The sequence below is a fragment of the Apium graveolens genome, chromosome 2 (assembly GCF_009905375.1).
Source record: "Apium graveolens cultivar Ventura chromosome 2, ASM990537v1, whole genome shotgun sequence".
Lineage (NCBI taxonomy): Eukaryota > Viridiplantae > Streptophyta > Magnoliopsida > Apiales > Apiaceae > Apium > Apium graveolens.
Window position 1 is genome coordinate 287,666,359 of NC_133648.1, and position 17,940 is coordinate 287,684,298.

Below are 17,940 nucleotides of genomic sequence, written 5' to 3' on the forward strand. Positions count from 1 at the left end.
TCTAGCAGAATTTTATGCATATAATATGAAAGACTTATCCCCTTGATGTCTGTTATGGTCCATCCTATAGCCGATTTGAATTCTCTCAAAATCCTTAAGAGCTTGTCTTCCTCACTACCTGAAAGGTCAGATGAAATAATAACAGGTAACGTAGATGAATCACCTAAAAAAGTATACCTCAAGTGTTCAGGTAATGGTTTGAGCTCCAAGGTAGGTGCTTCCTCTATTGATGGTTTGAGCTTCCCTTCAGCATTCTTAAGGTCAGAAGTACCAAGAGATTCAAATGGTATGTCCAGCTTTCGCTTCCATGGAGAAGTGTTCAGATATTGTAATTGCTCGTTGCTATCTTCATCATCGCTGTCAAAATCCCCCAATAAGGCCTTTTCCAATACATCAGACATTAGCATGTGATCGAGTTCCGAAGTAACCGCAGTATCAATCACATCCACTTTTAAGCACTCCTCATCTTCTGTAGGGAATTTCATTGCCTTGAATACATTGAAGGTCACATCCTGATCTTGGACCCGCATAGTAAGTTCACCTTTTTGCACATCTATCAAGGTACGGCCAGTAGCCAAGAAAGGCCTTCCCAAGATTATGGGAATCTTCTTATCTTCCTCAAAATCCAGAATAACAAAATCTGCTGGAAAGAAGAGCTTATCCACCTTGACGAGCACATCCTCAACTATGCCCCTTGGGTAAGTAATGGAACGGTCTGCCAATTGTAGCGACATGTATGTGGGTTTTGGATCAGGCAGATCCAGCTTTTTAAAAATCGACAACGGCATCAGATTAATCCTTGCTCCCAAATCACAAAGGCACTTGTCAAAAGTTAGATTGCCAATGGTGCAAGGAATGGTGAAGCTTCCTGGATCTTTCAGTTTTGGTGGTAACTTTTGCTGCAGAACAGCGCTGCATTCTTCCGTGAGAGCAACGGTTTCAAGGTCATCCAGTTTCACCTTCCTTGAAAGAATAGTCTTCATAAACTTCGCATAACTAGGCATTTGTTCCAGAGCCTCAGTGAAAGGTATATTGATGTGAAGTTTCTTGAACACCTCCAGAAACTTCTCGAACTGTCTATCCAGCTTTTGTTGCTGCAATCTCTTAGGAAAAGGTGGTGGAGGATAGAGCTGTTTCTCCCCTGTATTAGCCTCAGGCAGAGTGTGTTCAACAGTAGTCTTCCTTGGTTCCGCCGCTTTCTCCTTTTGCTTAGATTCTTCTTCTCTAATTTCAGCTTCTACTTCTTTTGCCTTTTCAGCCTCAGCTACTTTTCCAGACCTTAAGGTAATAGCCTTGACTTGCTCTTTAGCTTCCTTCCTGTCTGGTACTTCCGTGTCACTGGGAAGAGTGCCAGGTTGACGATTGAGCACTGCATTGGCTAATTGACCGATTTGATTTTCCAAGGTCTTGATAGAAACCGCCTGACTCTTGCACAACAGCTTAAGTTCCTCAAAATCAGCACTAGTAGGTGCAGCTGCACTTCCCTGTTGAGGATATGATTGCCTTGTAGCATACTGCTGTGGTTGCTGGAATCCAGGTGGGTTAAACTGTTTACTCACTCCTTGCTGATATGGTGGCTGAATAGCATTCTGATTATTCCCCCAGCTGAAATTTGGATGATTTCTGTTATTAGGATGATAGGTCGCTGGCACAGGCTGCTGTTGTCGCTGATAATTATTCACATACTGAACAGATTCGTTGACAAGAGAACACTGATCCGTAGCATGAGAACCTGCACAAAGCTCACAAACCATAGCTATTTGATTAACTCCATACGTAGCCAGAGAATCAACCTTCATTGATAGCGCTTGGAGCTGGGCTGCAATAGCGGTGGCTGTATCAACTTCCAGAATACCTGCGACCTTGCCTGACGTCATCCTCTGAGTTGGGTTTTGATGCTCATTTGCAGCCATCGTCTCTATAAGATTATACGCCTCAGTATAGCTTTTAGCCCATAAGGCTCCTCCAGCTGCTGCATCGAGCATGGGCCGAGATTGGGCCCCCAAACCATTATAAAAACCAGTGATCACCATCCAATCCGGCATTCCATGATGTGGACATTTTCTCAACATTTCCTTGTAGCGTTCCCAAGCCTCGCACATAGATTCTGTAGGTTGCTGCGCAAATTGAGTAAGAGCACTCCTCATAGCAGCAGTCTTTGCCATTGGATAAAACTTCATCAGAAACTTTTGCGCAAGATCTTGCCACGTAGTGATGGACCCAGCTGGTTCAGAATGTAACCAGTCTTTAGCCTTATCCCTCAGTGAGAATGGGAAAAGCCTCAACTTGATAGCCTCATCAGTCACGCCATTATACTTAAAAGTGCTGCAGATCTCGACAAAATTCCTTATGTGCATGTTGGGGTCTTCAGTTGCCGCTCCTCCAAAAGAAACAGAATTCTGCACCATCTGAATAGTGCCCGGCTTGATTTCAAAGGTGTTAGCTTGAATAGCCGGATGAAGGATGCTTGACTGAATGTCATCAATTTTAGGCCGAGAAAAATCCATAAGAGCTGGATCAGCTTGAACAATACGATCTCCCATGTTTACTGGTTCTTTCTGCTCAGTTCCTGAATCTGAATCCTCAAAATCTAACTTCTCCGGAATATCAAGAACTTCGTCTGTCTCCTCAGCTGTATCTAAAGTCCTCTTGCGAGCACGAGAACGAGTTTGCATAAACGCTTGCTAAAGTACCTGAAACACAACCGAAAAGAGTAAGTAACTACTACGTCCTAATCACTGAGTCCTAATGACCAATGATGGTAAGTACATAAACTAAACAAATACGCTGAGTCCCCGGCAGCGGCGCCAAAAACTTGTTAGGGCGAAAACACGCACTAATATTCACGCAAGTATAAGCGTTCGCAAGTAATATAGAATACTTTCTAGTTCGTTCCCTCAGAGACTCAGACTAAATTATTGTCTAATTAAACTCACTCACCAATGTATGATTACTTCTCAATGTTAAGATAATAACACTTAAAATTGTTGATTAAATATTAACTATAATTAACTACTCAATTAACCACTTAACTAACACTTCAATTTATCAATAATAAAACACTCATGAGATCACAACTTCATTATTACTTCCTTCTATAGCCATTGTTATTACCTTTAGCATGTGATAGTGATGATATTAATCGAATAACACGAAACTGATAAAAGCCAACTTTCATTGTACTAATACCATTCTACCAAGCATCCATAATTAAGATAGAAGTTGAATAGTCATCAATTATGTTGAGTTCCTATATGTCTACAGAAATTGACAACACAACGATTTAAGCACAAGTTATCCCTTTTGATTACATAGGGCAAATAAAACTGTTAGAGTTACCCACTAATCATGCTCAACGTACATGAACCTATGCTAGCATGGCAAGTTCTAAATCTCAAGATCCACCATCGCTTCACAAGAGATTAACACCCTATCTTATATGTTCGCGACGCACATAAGACGAATACGCACAACCAATACTAGATATCATGCAATCATCACACACTAAAGTATTAAACAATTAACTAAAGAATTCCATAATAAATCCGTTGCAACCCCATGATCACGATTAGCCCATAATAGAACTTATCGCCATCATGGGTTCATATGAAATCATGACAAACAAACACAAGAAAATAATAACTAAACTAATTATATTAAAACAGAGTACGTCACAAGAGTAAATAAGTCAAAGCAAGAAAACTAGCATCCAACGTTACAACGAAACAAGAATCACAAGAATATATGCTTCCTCTTCGTTGCGGTGTGCTAAATCGGTCTTCTTTCTTATCTCCTTCGCTTCTTGCGTAAAACACAATCTAAAACATAATCCCTTTAATACTCTCTGTGAAAACGTCTCAAATCTACCTATATAATAGTCCCATAAAACTCAGATTACATAGAAGTTGGAAGCCAAACAGAAGTAGAAGTCTAAAATAATTTATCTTTTCCCCCGACCCTGCGCGGCCGCTCAGCATAGCTGCGCGGGCGCGCAGGTTGCTGCGCGGCTGCTCAGCATTGCTGCGCGGGCGCGCAGGCCTCTACTGGAAAAAATCCAGGTTTGCTCCGTTTCTTCGCCGTAATCTGCCCATTCCTTTCCTCTCGCAATGGTGAACACATGCCAAGGCTTATTCTTGATGATTCCTCCCCCGAAATGCAACTAATACCCTGAAATGCATAAACACTAGAAAAACGCATCAAATACACAAAATACTTGATTTCAAGACACCAATTTAAGCCATTTTAAGACGTTCTAAGTGGTATAAAATGCCACTTATCAATTACCCTATTTTACATGACATTATCAATGGCACTATGCAGCAAATGCCTTACCTTTGCATCATTGGCAATAGATGAGATATCTTCAGCTGTATACTCATTTTTCTCCTTTGATATGGTCTTTGCTGGCTGATCTGCAACTACAACAGATAGTTTGGTTGGCTTATGTGGTCCTTCATTAGTTCTGTCAAGGTATTCTGTATCTGTGGCTTCCAGAAACATAACCATCTTCACTTTCCATATGGGATACTCAGAAGGACTCAGCATGGGAACCCTAATAGTCTCATATCGACTGTGGGTTTGAGTCTTTGGAGTTTCTTCAGTTTTGGCGGGCTTGGTTGGATTTTCTGCTTCTTTCAGACATTATTGTTTTGGATCTTTACTGTATGTGTGTTAACAGATAGGCTCTGATACCACTTGTTAGGTCACTCAACACTGTAGAAAAGGGTTGAATACAGTGTTTAATACAATTAAATCGATTTAGAACACAAGTAACAGAAAATAGATGTATTCGATATAATAAACTCTGTTACAATGGAAATGTCCTCTCTCAGTGATGAACAAATATCACGAGAGCTGCTAGGTTACAATGTATGATCTTCTCGATAATGATAACACATATAGTGTAAACCTATGTCTGTGTTTATATAGTACACAGTGACAAGAAAACTTCTAATTGATATGGAATATAATTTTGTCTTCTAAAATATATCAATCAGATATCTTATATAATTCTTCTAGTCCTCTAACTCTTTCCTTGCATATCTTCTTCTTGTATTAGTCTCGATCTTCTATTGTTAATCAGCTTCCTTCCTTAACTGTAAGTCCTCCCGTACTTAAGTTCTGATATGACCTTAAGTCCTGATATGACATTAAGTCCTGACTTCCAGTAAGTACTGATTCCAGTAAGAACTAATATATCCTGTTTGTTAAGATCTAAAAACTAAACATGAAACATATTAGACATGACATCTCAAATATATCCAACAAAACCCGAATATTATCGGGCACCAATAAAATTTGCCGCGGTCGACGATGAGCCTCGGCGAGTCGACGGTGGACGGTGATGATTTTAATCTGAGTCCTACATTTATAAAATAAATAAATTAGTTCGTAAAAAAATTATTTTCGACACAAAAATAGTTATTTAGTGTATCAAGTTTGGATTGCAAAATTGGGAATTGTTGGTTGTGACGTCGATTATGTTTCGACGGGAAGTACGATAAATAAAAGTGATGATGCCCGATTTTCGAGAAATGGATTTTGGAAATACGGAACGTGTTCTGTAATTATCGAAAATGACGATCGGATATATATTAGTACATTGTACGAAATCTGTTTGCTTGTTGTGGTAAAATATTTTGCGAAAATATCCAATAACCCTATTTTCCAAAATGATGGGTATATGTATATTCCAAGAATAGATACCGAACCGAATTTTGAGGACGTGAAACCTAACTGTTAGCGAGGATATGTCAAGCATATTTGGTCGTCTAATTTAGGGTGTTTCGCAACTTTAGGTTCCAATCGAAAGCCCGAGCATCCAAGTCGGTTCAAAGCCAACCAGTAATAGTTGTTAAAGCATATTAAGGCAAGTACCCCAGACCATACTTTAATGGTTCAATATATTTGAATAAACTATTGTTTTATTTTTAGGAACAAAAATATTTTAAGTTACGTATCCCCTATGGTTATAATTTAGTTAAATCATGTTTGGGGAAAAGTAACTTCTAAAAATACCTATCTCTAAAATGTGATTAATACGGAAAAGGTTTTGGAAAATGTGCTATAATAAAATTGTTTTAAAAAGAGATAGGTAGGAGTGGTTTTGAAAACTAGATAAAACGAATCAGATATTGGATAACGGCCATAAGTGGCTAAGTCGGTTGCGTTCCCTATCTAAACTTCTTAGTTCAGCGTAACTTATCAGAGACCTATCTAGTCTCTGCAGATCCGGTACGAATTGTGTGAAAGCCCAATCAGCTTTCCTAGACCAATTGTGTGATAGCCCGGCCAGCTATCCTAGATAAATTGTGTGGAGGCTTGATCAACCGTCCCTATATAACATCCAATATATATCTGATTGTGGTTTGTGGTTCCAGTAATGGAATTAATGGTTTTGTGGACCCTGTAATGGGATAAAGTGTTTTATAGTTCCTGTAATGTAAAAGATGATTTGAAAATGAAAATAGCATGCTAAAATTGGACTTTGGTAATTACACAACACATGATTGATCTTATGTTTTAAAAATCATGCTAGTTATTGATATCCAGTTTATACCTATTTTACTTATTTTTGTAAACAAGATATGAATTATGTTCCTATAACTGTTTCTCATAAACTGTTTTACTTGTTTCATATAGTGGTACTACTGAGCGATTGATCGCTCACTCTTGCAAAATATTTTGTATATTCATATATTGCAGATGCCTAGGAAACTCTTCTGTCATAGGCAAGGCCAGATTCCAGTTCCTCCCGCACCAGGCTCCTCTGAGATTTTTGTGTCAGAGGGTTGTTTAAATAAGTTGGTTTGTATTAATAATGTAATGTAAATCATACTTGAACCTGGAAAAGATCTTGTTAAGGGGTTGTGTTTATATTGAATAAGAATGAGTTGATTGTATTATATTTTTGGTTTGTTGTTGTTCGTGACGTCAACTCTTGACCCCGGGGTTGAGGCTGTTACATTTCCTGTCCTCCAGTACACAGATAACAATGAGTACAAACTTGCAAGCCAAAGTGAACCAACCTTTGCAAAGTAGAAAGATGCCCTAGGCACAACATCCATTGGTGGTGAGTAAACCGGTTGACTTTAAGCTTGTGCCAGACAAATTGATGCCATGGAACTTCTGGGAGCTTGAAATGGATTGAATCCCAAACATGCCGAGTTTTAAGTTTACAGAGTTTAATATCCCCCCATAGAATGGTATCCTCCACCCGAGGATCAAATATAGGTCTGTCAAAATTCTGAAGCCAGTGCTGAAGTTAAGGATCAAGGTGGTGAATTCTGTGATTTATCAAGGGCATGCACCACGCACCAGAACACATCAGCTTCTCAAGTTTCGTATGAGGAGGCAACCTCAGCTGGGAAATAGCCAATTAGTGTTTGGAGAAGCTAGACAAGTGTTGTTCCATCATGGGTCGAACCAAAAAAAAAGGTTTTTCTGTTTCCAATCTTGAAATGTAAGTGTTGTCTAGCTACGTCCCGAAGTTTAAGCACTTTTCTCCATATCCACAAGCAATCAGTCGGGATTTTCAGAGTCCAGAAGAAATTGTGTTTCAAGGCTGTTTTGTGAACCCATCGAGTCCATAGAGACTTATGTTTAGAGACAACTTTACACAAGTGCATACGAATTTAGGCACGGTTCCAGTCCACCGGGTTTTTAATACCGAGACCTCCTTCTTTCTTAGGAACACAAAGATTGTCCCAACCGACAGCACTCCCTTTCCGGTTTAGATCACCTTTCCAGATAAAATGAGTGAGAATCCTTTAAATTACTTTATGGGTAGCTCCAGGAAGAATAAAATGGTTTAACCAATAAGCTTGAATAGGCATAAGAACTGTACGAGTAAGCTGGACCCTCCCAGCAAAGGAGAGAAAACGAATAGTCCACGAGGAAACCCTGGCTGTTATACATTCTATAAGAGGAATACAGTCATTAATAGAGAGCTTGGAAGAGATAAGGGGGACTCTCAGGAATTTAACTAGGAGCGAACCATGAGAAACTGCAAAGTTGTCATCAAACCAACTCTTGACGTCCACAACACAAATGCATAAAAAGACTGTGCTTTTTTGAATGCTGGATGTAAGCCCACTAAATGCTACAAAATCATCAAGGAAAGACATGAAATGAGAGATAGAGTTCTTGTAACTCCCTTCAAATCCGGGGTCTAGATCTGGAGGTTACTTGCTAATCTTCAATATAATAACAACCTGTATAATAATTATGCAGATACATATCTAACCCCTTTACATCTATCCAGGATCTTTTAAGGTTGAGGTATGATAACAAGAACAACACACTATCTTTATTACAAACCCAAATATAAAATCTCATAGAACTCTCTTTATTACAAACCATAATCTAAACAAGTTTTAAGCTAAATTCATTTTATTCCAAATACACACCACATCTATTTATACTACACCTACTCAGGTGGCTCAAGACTCCCCTCTTTTATCAGGATCAGCACCTTTGGTGCTAGAGGGTCCCACTGCTTGACACGCTTCTTTACCACGCTAGTCCGAAAAGTTTTCATTCTCTTTCTTGACTGAAAATGACAAAGTGAATAACAATAAAAGGGGTGAGCCATAATTTGCTCAGCAAGTCCACACTATATAAACAATATTATATATAAAAAAAACTAAATAAACCGGTAATCTGGGTGTATCTGTAAAGATGTAACCCTGTAAGGAAATAATAAAGGCCACTATCGGCGATTATCAATAAACTAGACTGGACACAAGTTTGCACCCATATCCTGCTGATCAGTCAGGATACAGTGCAGATCTATACCTCTATGTATAGATCCATTCGGGTACCAAGGCTCCATGGCCCAAAACATGGATCCGGTTAATTCTCGGTCCATAGGATCAAGTGTATACCTGATCCTCATCATCACCATGTAGTCCACAGATGAGCAACTGGAACAATCGGTATACCTTGATGTATCCCAACATCAGAATATATCAGGATAAATATAATGTGTGATCTATTGGAATATGAACAGAATATTCAGTGTATCAAGAGAAATTAGGAATCGAAATGAAATACCAATAAAAGAACAATAATTGTGTATCAGTGTAAGTGAACATGAATTATTAGTGTTTGCTGAGTTGAGAATTGAAGTAGAAGAAAGTAATTCACTATTCTGAATTTAGAATAGGGGAAAAACTTATCTGTCACACGATTTACCGTAAATATATTACAGTTCTCTAACACTGGCTCGGTCCATCTTATTAGTGTTGGATTTTTAACGCAGCGGGGGCATGGCAAAACACTTTTACACATACAAAATCCAAATAAAAGCATACAGATCATGAATAAAAATTCGAGGGATTGAATCTAACCTTTTAAAATAATTCGGAGACAACGATCAGAGATCCCTAGCAGTTGCTCCCCAAGTGTGAAGCACTCCACCGGTATCCACCAAGAAAACGATGTTAAGGAGGAGGAAGGAGGTGGAGAGAATTGGGTTTTCCAAACTTTTTGGGTTTTCGGGTTCGATGTGGGTTGGAATAAAATAGTTTATTTATAGGCAAAATTTTCAGCTGAAATTTTCCCATAAATAATATTATTATTATCCCATTTATTATTCTCATTAATAATTAAAACACCTTTTAATTATTAATCATTTTTCTAAACACTTTAGAAATAATTCTCTCTCTTGATTTAATTTCCAAAAATTAAATCCTTAATTAATAATATTAAGAACTTTTCTTAATTAATTTATAATCAATTAAATCTCATTTAATCAATTATTAAATTTGCCAATTAATTATTTATTTCATAAATAATTAATTATTAGCCATTATTAATTAATTCCTCCACCATTAAATCATTCTCTTTTTATGGTGTGACCCTGTAGGTTCAATATTAAGCCGGTAGTAGAAATAAATAATAATAAAACTATTTTATCATTATTTATATAAATTCTCTAATTTATTAAATATGATTAATTAATTAATCACATTTATTCTACATCGTGAGTGATGCTTCTTAACATATCGCGACTATCCGGATAATATGAATTCACTGCTTAGAATACCAAGAACCTGTCAGTGAATAGTTACCGTACAATAAACTCCTTCTACCCTACAATGTCCCGATTAAATACAAGGCATGGATCTCGTGTCAAGCCTATCTAATTCAATCACTTTGCTTACCATTTACTATGCGTAGTTCTATGCAAATTAGAAACTCCTTTCTAATTTCATTTACTCTGGCCAGAGATTCCTGAACTAGCATAAGTGGATCAGCCTTGAACATTCGCTTCCTTCACTGGAAGGGGTAGATCCTTTATTGATCATACACTATCTTCGTGTACAAATTCCTATACCCAGAAGAGCCCTAATAATTGTCCCTGGAGACTAAGAACTAAACCAAAGCATAGTTCAGTGTACACAAGATGACTATGATGACCTCAAGTCTAAGGATACTTGTACAACTATCACTATGTGAACAACTGCTGACACGTGAGTGTTCAGCTGTGCGAGTCATGTTCAGTGAACTTATTCTATAATAAGCACCTACATACTAGCTATAGTGTCACCACACAAATGTCTATGAGAACAGACATCCTTCATAATGAAGCAAGCATAGTATGTACCGATCTTTGCGGATTATTAATTACCAGTTAGTAATCCTATGACCAGGAACTATTTAAGTTTAGAGTTATCATCTTTTTAGGTCTCACTATTATGATCTCATCATAATCCATAAAAAGCTTTACTCTAAACTATGGTATATCTTATTTAAACACTTAAATAGATAAACCCCGTAATAAAAACAAAACAAGTCTTTTATTAATATCAATGAAATCAAAACAGATTACATAAAAGTTATTCCTAAATCCTAATACATGATTGGACTTAGGACATATTCCTTTCAATCTCCCACTTGTACTATAGCCAATCACTCTGGTATCTAATACCCATCTCATCTTTATGACGATCAAAGTGACTTTCATAAAGTAGCTTTGTGAGTGGGTCTGCTATGTTGTTATGCGTGTCAACTCTAATTCAATATAATATAAGAAATGTTACCGCACTCCCACTAACCCTTTTGTAGATGCATGGTTCATCTTCATTTTTTGATAAAATCAAACTCTTTGATTGTCTCATCAAAACGAATGTTCCATCTTTCGAGAAGCTTGCTTTAAACCACATATGGTTCGCAGCAGCTTACACACTAGGTTTTCATTTCCCTTGGAAAGAAAACCATCTGGCCATCTGCCAGATTTCATAGTCGTAGTAAGCAGCATTCGCAAGCAAAATCCGAACTGATTTTAAAAGGGCTACAGGTAAAAGTTTTATCAAAGTCAATCCATTGCCTTTGTTTGAATCCTTTTTCCACAAGCCTGGCCTTAAAGGTCTCCACCTGGCCATCTGCTCTAATCATTCTTTCGTATACCGTATACATAGATTCCATTCTGGATTTCATGGCACTATGCCATTTCTCTGAGTCAACACTACTCATAGCCTCATTATAGGTCACAGGGTCGTTATTGTCATTCTCAATGACAAGGCCATATTACCTCTCAGGTTGGCGAGACACTCTCCCTGATCTATGAATGGGCTGTTCCACAAAAGGTTGTTCAGTCAGAACAGGTGTTTCCACTTGATCCGTAGTAGTTTGTGCTTCTTGAACTTCATCAAGTTCAATTTTGCTCCCACTGTTTCCTTCAAGGATAAACTCCTTTTCCAAGAAGGTAGCATGTCTGGAGACAAACACCCGATGATCGGTGTAAAAGTAATACCCTAAAGTCTCTTTAGGATATCCCACAAAACTACATTTTACGGATCGATATTCCAGCTTATCTGGGTCAACTTTCTTGACATAAGCTGGACATCCCCAAATCTTAACGTGTTTAAGACTCGGTTTCCTTTCTTTCCATATCTCATACGAAGTTTGAGGAACAGATTTTGGAAGGCACCTTATTCAGTAAATATGCTGAGGTTTCCAATGCATAACCCCATAGGAATACTGGAAGATTTGCATAGCTCATCATGGACCGAACTATGTCTAACAAAGTTCGATTTCTCCTTTCAGATACCAATCTGGAGGCGTCCACTGGGAGACTATACCATTTACTTTGAGATAATCTAGAAACACTCCATTAAAGTATTCACCACCTCGATCTGATCGAAGAGTTATAATACTATGTTTGGTTGTTTCTCCACTTCATACTTATATTCTTTGAACTTTTCAAAGGCCTCAGACTTGTGTTCCATCAAACACATATCCGAATCCAGATCTATCATCTATGAAAGTAATGAAGTATGAAAATCCACCCATGGCTTGCGTAGACATTGGTCCACATACATCTGTGTGTACCATTCCTAGCAAATCTGCAGCCCTCTCTCCATGTCCACTAAATGGAGACTGCAGTGCCACTATGAAGTGAGATTTTCATCATCCCTGTTCTTTTATTAGTTTGTTCAATCTGAAGTAAATTATGTCACATTTATATAGACCATTATTTAAAGTACCACGTCCATAAAGAATATTATCTCTAAGAATAGAACATTCATTATTCTCAATAATAAATGAAAATCCATCCAAGTCTAACATGGGAATAAAAATAATATTCCTCACAATCGAGGGAACAAAATAACTATTATTTCAAACAATAGTCTTGCCCGTAGGCCTATGTAAATGAAATGATTCTACATCTTCAGCAGCAACTCTTGCTCCATTTCCATCAGTAGAATCACCTGCTCTTCCTCAAGAGTCCTACTTCTCCTTGGTCCCTGCAACAAATTGCAGATTTGAGAACCACGGGCGGTATCTAATACCCAAGTAGAAATTTGATTTAATGACATATTCACTTCTATTATGAACATACCTGAATCAGAAGCGGTAGTCTCACTACCCTTCTTCTTCTTCAATTCTGCAAGGTAAACCTTGCAGTTCCTCTTCCAGTGCCCCACCTTGTTACAGTGAAAGCAAACAACTTTGCTCTTGGGGTCTTCAGCTTTTGGTGGAACCGGCTTTTCTTCACCTACTTTCTTCTTCTTGGAAGAGTTCCTCTTCCTTTTCTTAGGATTGGAACCTTCACCAATTAGAAGAACAGAACTCTTCTTAGGGGAAAAATTCGATTCCGCAGTCTTCAACATGTTGTGGAGTTCAGGCAGGCTGACATCCAACTTATTCATGTGAAAGTTCACAACAAACTGCGAGAACGAACTCGGAAGCGATTGCAAGACCAAGTCTTGGCTCAGCTCCCCATCCATGGCAAAACCAAGTTGTCCAAGACGTTCAATCAAATTGATCATCTTAAGTACATGGTCATTCATAGATGATCCCTCAGACATCCTACAACCGAACAGCTCCTTCGATATCTCATATCGAGCTGTCCTCCCTGCCACATCATACAACTCTTGTAGATGCATTAGGATAGTGTGAGCATCCATATGCTCATGTTGCTTCAGTAGCTCAATGTTCATTGAAGCTAGCATGATACATTGAGCAACATTTGCATCATCTATCCACTTACGATACACAACATGTTCATCATTATGTGCATCACTAGCAGGTTCAGTAGGCTTAGGTGAGTCAATCACGTATTCCAGCTTCTCAATCCTGAGAACAATTCTCAAGTTTCGAAGCCAGTCAGCATAATTAGGACCAGTGAGCATCTAGTATGCTCCTGAGTGATAGTGCAGAAGACATAACGTACAAAGTAAATTTGTAAATGATAAACACATAACAACACTTAGCAAATATTCGATTTAATTTCAAAACACTATATGAATCTGGTCTTTATTCATAAGTGGCTCCCACTAGTTTTCCTAATTTATTCAACCCCCTACGTGAAAAATTAAGCATTCATAATGCTAGTGGGAATAGGGATCCTACATTCCATTACACAACCTCGGCTGTGGCACGAAACGCCATGTAATGTTCAATAGGCAGACAACTCTTGTCAATTACATCTAATGTTATTCCCTAATCAAACTTTAGCCTCTTGAATAATTGAGTCATGGCTGTGGCACGACAAACTCAATATTCTAAGTCAAGTCTAACCCAACATTCCGTACAATTGAATCAGTCCCCAAAGGCCCACGGCTGTGGCACGTAACGACCTTTAGATTCTTATTCAATGTACACATCTCTATGTAATAGACAAGTATTTCTTATTTCGAAATCAAAGCCCTCGGCTGTGGCACGAAACGACAATGATTCAAAAATAAGAACTACTTTCTACCATGTTGGAAGGCTATGACCGACACAAGCCCGTTGTATCATTGGCCAATTACTACTTGATATTATTTAATTTTAGAGGGATTATATTACGTTACAATCATAATCATATTATAAATAAATTCTTCCTTTTAAATTAAATATTTCAAATCAATAATCAATAATCAGATGATTCCCAGATCGGGTCGAGCATTGTCAAGAGGCGTCACTTAATAACCCTTTCTTACAGATAGAAATCTGTTGTTGACAGAATCATCCTTTCTCTCATATCGAAAATTCATATTCAATTACGTGTTTCAAAAACACAAGAATCTCATGATTGTATTCATAATATTGTTATTAAGGTTATGAAACAATTTCACAATACTAGGTTGTCTAACAAACGCCTTATGTTCATTTAAGTTCACCTAAATCTATTATCGCATGATAAACTAAGCATATATCACATAAATAAACATGAATAAACATCAAGATAGGCATGTTATATCATCTAGCACATTAGTCTAAGCATTATACATCTCTATGTATCACATGAAGCATTTAAAATCAATTCAAATGATCAAAAACAGCTTTAAAACACTTCATGGAATATAAACAGTTCAAAACTTTTATATAAACTAAAATTGATCACTCCTTAGATCCGTCTCGAAAAAACGAATCCAACGGTATATTGCACGCCTAAAACGGAGTTACGAAACTCCCAAAAAATCAATTTTAAAATCAATAGACGGGCTGTAACGCATTACAGGAACGCGTTACAAGCCCTGTAACGCATTCCGGTGATGCGTTACAAGGGTGTAACGCATTCCGTGAATGCGCCACAGGGGTGTAACGCATTCCCGGAATGCGCGACACCCTTTAAATTTTTTTTTTTTATTTCTACAGCCGCCTGACAGATTCCTTCTCGGTTAACGTGCCTGACATCTGTGCTTCTCTTTCTTTCTCCGTACCACAGCAGACAAGCAACAGTATGGATAATATATATATACTTATTTAATTACGAATTTAATTGTAAAAACTTCAAAAATTCATAATAAAAAATCTATACATCATAAAATTATGAAACAAATACCCAGACGATCTACAACACTTGTAGAACTCAGATCAACATTCAAAATTATTCTGAGAAACGATTTCTCATCAGACAAAATTAATCCATAATATAACTTGTAAAAATCATAATTAATTCATACAAGCACATAAAATTCTGAAATTTTTACCACAGATCTATATGCATACAACCTGGCTCTGATACCATTGTTGGATTTTTAACGCAGCGGGGGCATGGCAAAACACTTTTACATATACAAAATCCAAATAAAAGCATACAGATCATGAATAAAAATTCGAGGGATTGAATCTAACCTTTTAAAATAATTCGGAGACAACGATCAGAGATCCTTAGCAGTTGCTCCTCAAGTGTGAAGCACTCCACCGGTATCCACCAAGAAAATGATGTTAAGGAGGAGGAAGGAGGTGGAGAGAAGTGGGTTTTCCAAACTTTTTGGGTTTTCGGGTTCGATGTGGGTTGGAATAAAATAGTTTATTTATAGGCAAAATTTTCAGCTGAAATTTTCCCATAAATAATATTATTATTATCCCATTTATTATTCTCATTAATAATTAAAACACCTTTTAATTATTAATCATTTTTCTAAACACTTTAGAAATAATTCTCTCTCTTGATTTAATTTCCAAAAATTAAATCCTTAATTAATAATATTAAGAACTTTTCTTAATTAATTTATAATCAATTAAATCTCATTTAATCAATTATTAAATTTGCCAATTAATTATTTATTTCATAAATAAATAATTATTAGTCATTATTAATTAATTCCTCCACCATTAAATCATTCTCTTTTTATGGTGTGACCCTGTAGGTTCAATATTAAGCTGGTAGTAGAAATAAATAATAATAAAACTATTTTATCATTATTTATATGAATTCTCTAATTTATTAAATATGATTAATTAATTAATCACATTTATTCTACATCGTGAGTGATGCTTCTCAACATATCGGGACTATCCGGATAATATGAATTCACTGCTTAGAATACCAAGAACCTGTCAGTGAATAGTTACCGTACAATAAACTCCTTCTACCCTACAATGTCCCGATTAAATACAAGGCATGGATCTCGTGTCAAGCCTATCTAATTCAATCACTTTGCTTACCATTTACTATGCGTAGTTCTATGCAAATTAGAAACTCCTTTCTAATTTCATTTACTCTGGCCAGAGATTCCTGAACTAGCATAAGTGGATCAGCCTTGAACATTCGCTTCCTTCACTGGAAGGGGTAGATCCTTTATTGATCATACACTATCTTCGTGTACAAATTCCTATACCCAGAAGAGCCCTAATAATTGTCCCTGGAGACTAAGAACTAAACCAAAGCATAGTTCAGTGTACACAAGATGACTATGATGACCTCAAGTCTAAGGATACTTGTACAACTATCACTATGTGAACAACTGCTGACACGTGAGTGAACTCCATCAGTTGTTCAGCTGTGCGAGTCATGTTCAGTGAACTTATTCTATAATAAGCACCTACATACTAGCTATAGTGTCACCACACAAATGCCTATGAGAACAGAAGAAGCAAGCATAGTATGTACCGATCTTTGCGGATTATTAATTACCAGTTAGTAATCCTATGACCAGGAACTATTTAAGTTTAGAGTTATCATCTTTTTAGGTCTCACTATTATGATCTCATCATAATCCATAAAAATCTTTACTCTAAACTATGGTATATCTTATTTAAACACTTAAATAGATAAACCCCGTAATAAAAACAAAACAAGTCTTTTATTAATATCAATGAAATCAAAACAGATTACATAAAAGTTATTCCTAAATCCTCATACATGATTGGACTTAGAACATATTCCTTTCAATTAGCTTCGTCTCTATTAAAGAAAGATACTCATTTAGTCGACACGTATCTTAATTGCGTCTCAAACCGACTTCATGTAGCCCTTATCGTCTACTCGTACGCTTACAATTGACTCGTATAATAATTACTGGTAATTAGGACTCGATTAACCACATAATTCACGTAGCACATAAGTCACACAGTCATTCTGGGTTTGAAAATACTTTTAGAATTGAAATCCGATCTAATATTCGCATTACCGAACAAGATCTGGCTCGTTTTCTAATTTTCAGAATTTGTTAGGCTCGTTTCTATAATTAATAGGGTCTATAAATAAATAACTATCGAAAAACCGACTCGATTCCGGAAGAAATTAAAATTTAAAACTATTTTTATTGAAAAAAAAATTATTTTTCCGAGTCGAAGGGCTTTCGTTTCGTTAAATCGGATAAACGGTTCAGTTATTACTAAATAAATAGGGATAAATCAATTTATTATTAAATATAATCAATTATTCAAAATAATTGAAACTTTAAATATATTTTAAAATAATTATTTAGGAAAAATTAGAATTAAAAATCATTTTTTTCATAATTTATTGAATTAAAATAAATTTATAATGAATTATTGAAAATAAACTGATTAATCATTTTTAAATATTTAATAATTAATAAATAATTAATCTCGAATTTTAAAAAATATTTTATATTTATTTATAAAATAAATCAATCAATTTATTTAAATAAATAAAACTGATTTTTTATAATTTATAAAAATAAAAATAAAAATAAACCCATAAATATTTGTCATAAAATGGATTTCTGTCGGAATGGATCAAAACCGGGTTGT

General features: G+C 36.5%; 1 non-coding gene across 1 annotated transcript; it reads left to right on the top strand.

Annotated features, from left to right (window-relative positions):
- The first annotated feature begins 2,043 nt into the window (after positions 1-2,043).
- Positions 2,044-2,150, top strand: LOC141709411 (small nucleolar RNA R71). The gene has a single exon (XR_012569988.1). It is a non-coding gene; the product is annotated as a small nucleolar RNA R71 (small nucleolar RNA).
- Positions 2,151-17,940: the final 15,790 nt, after the last annotated feature.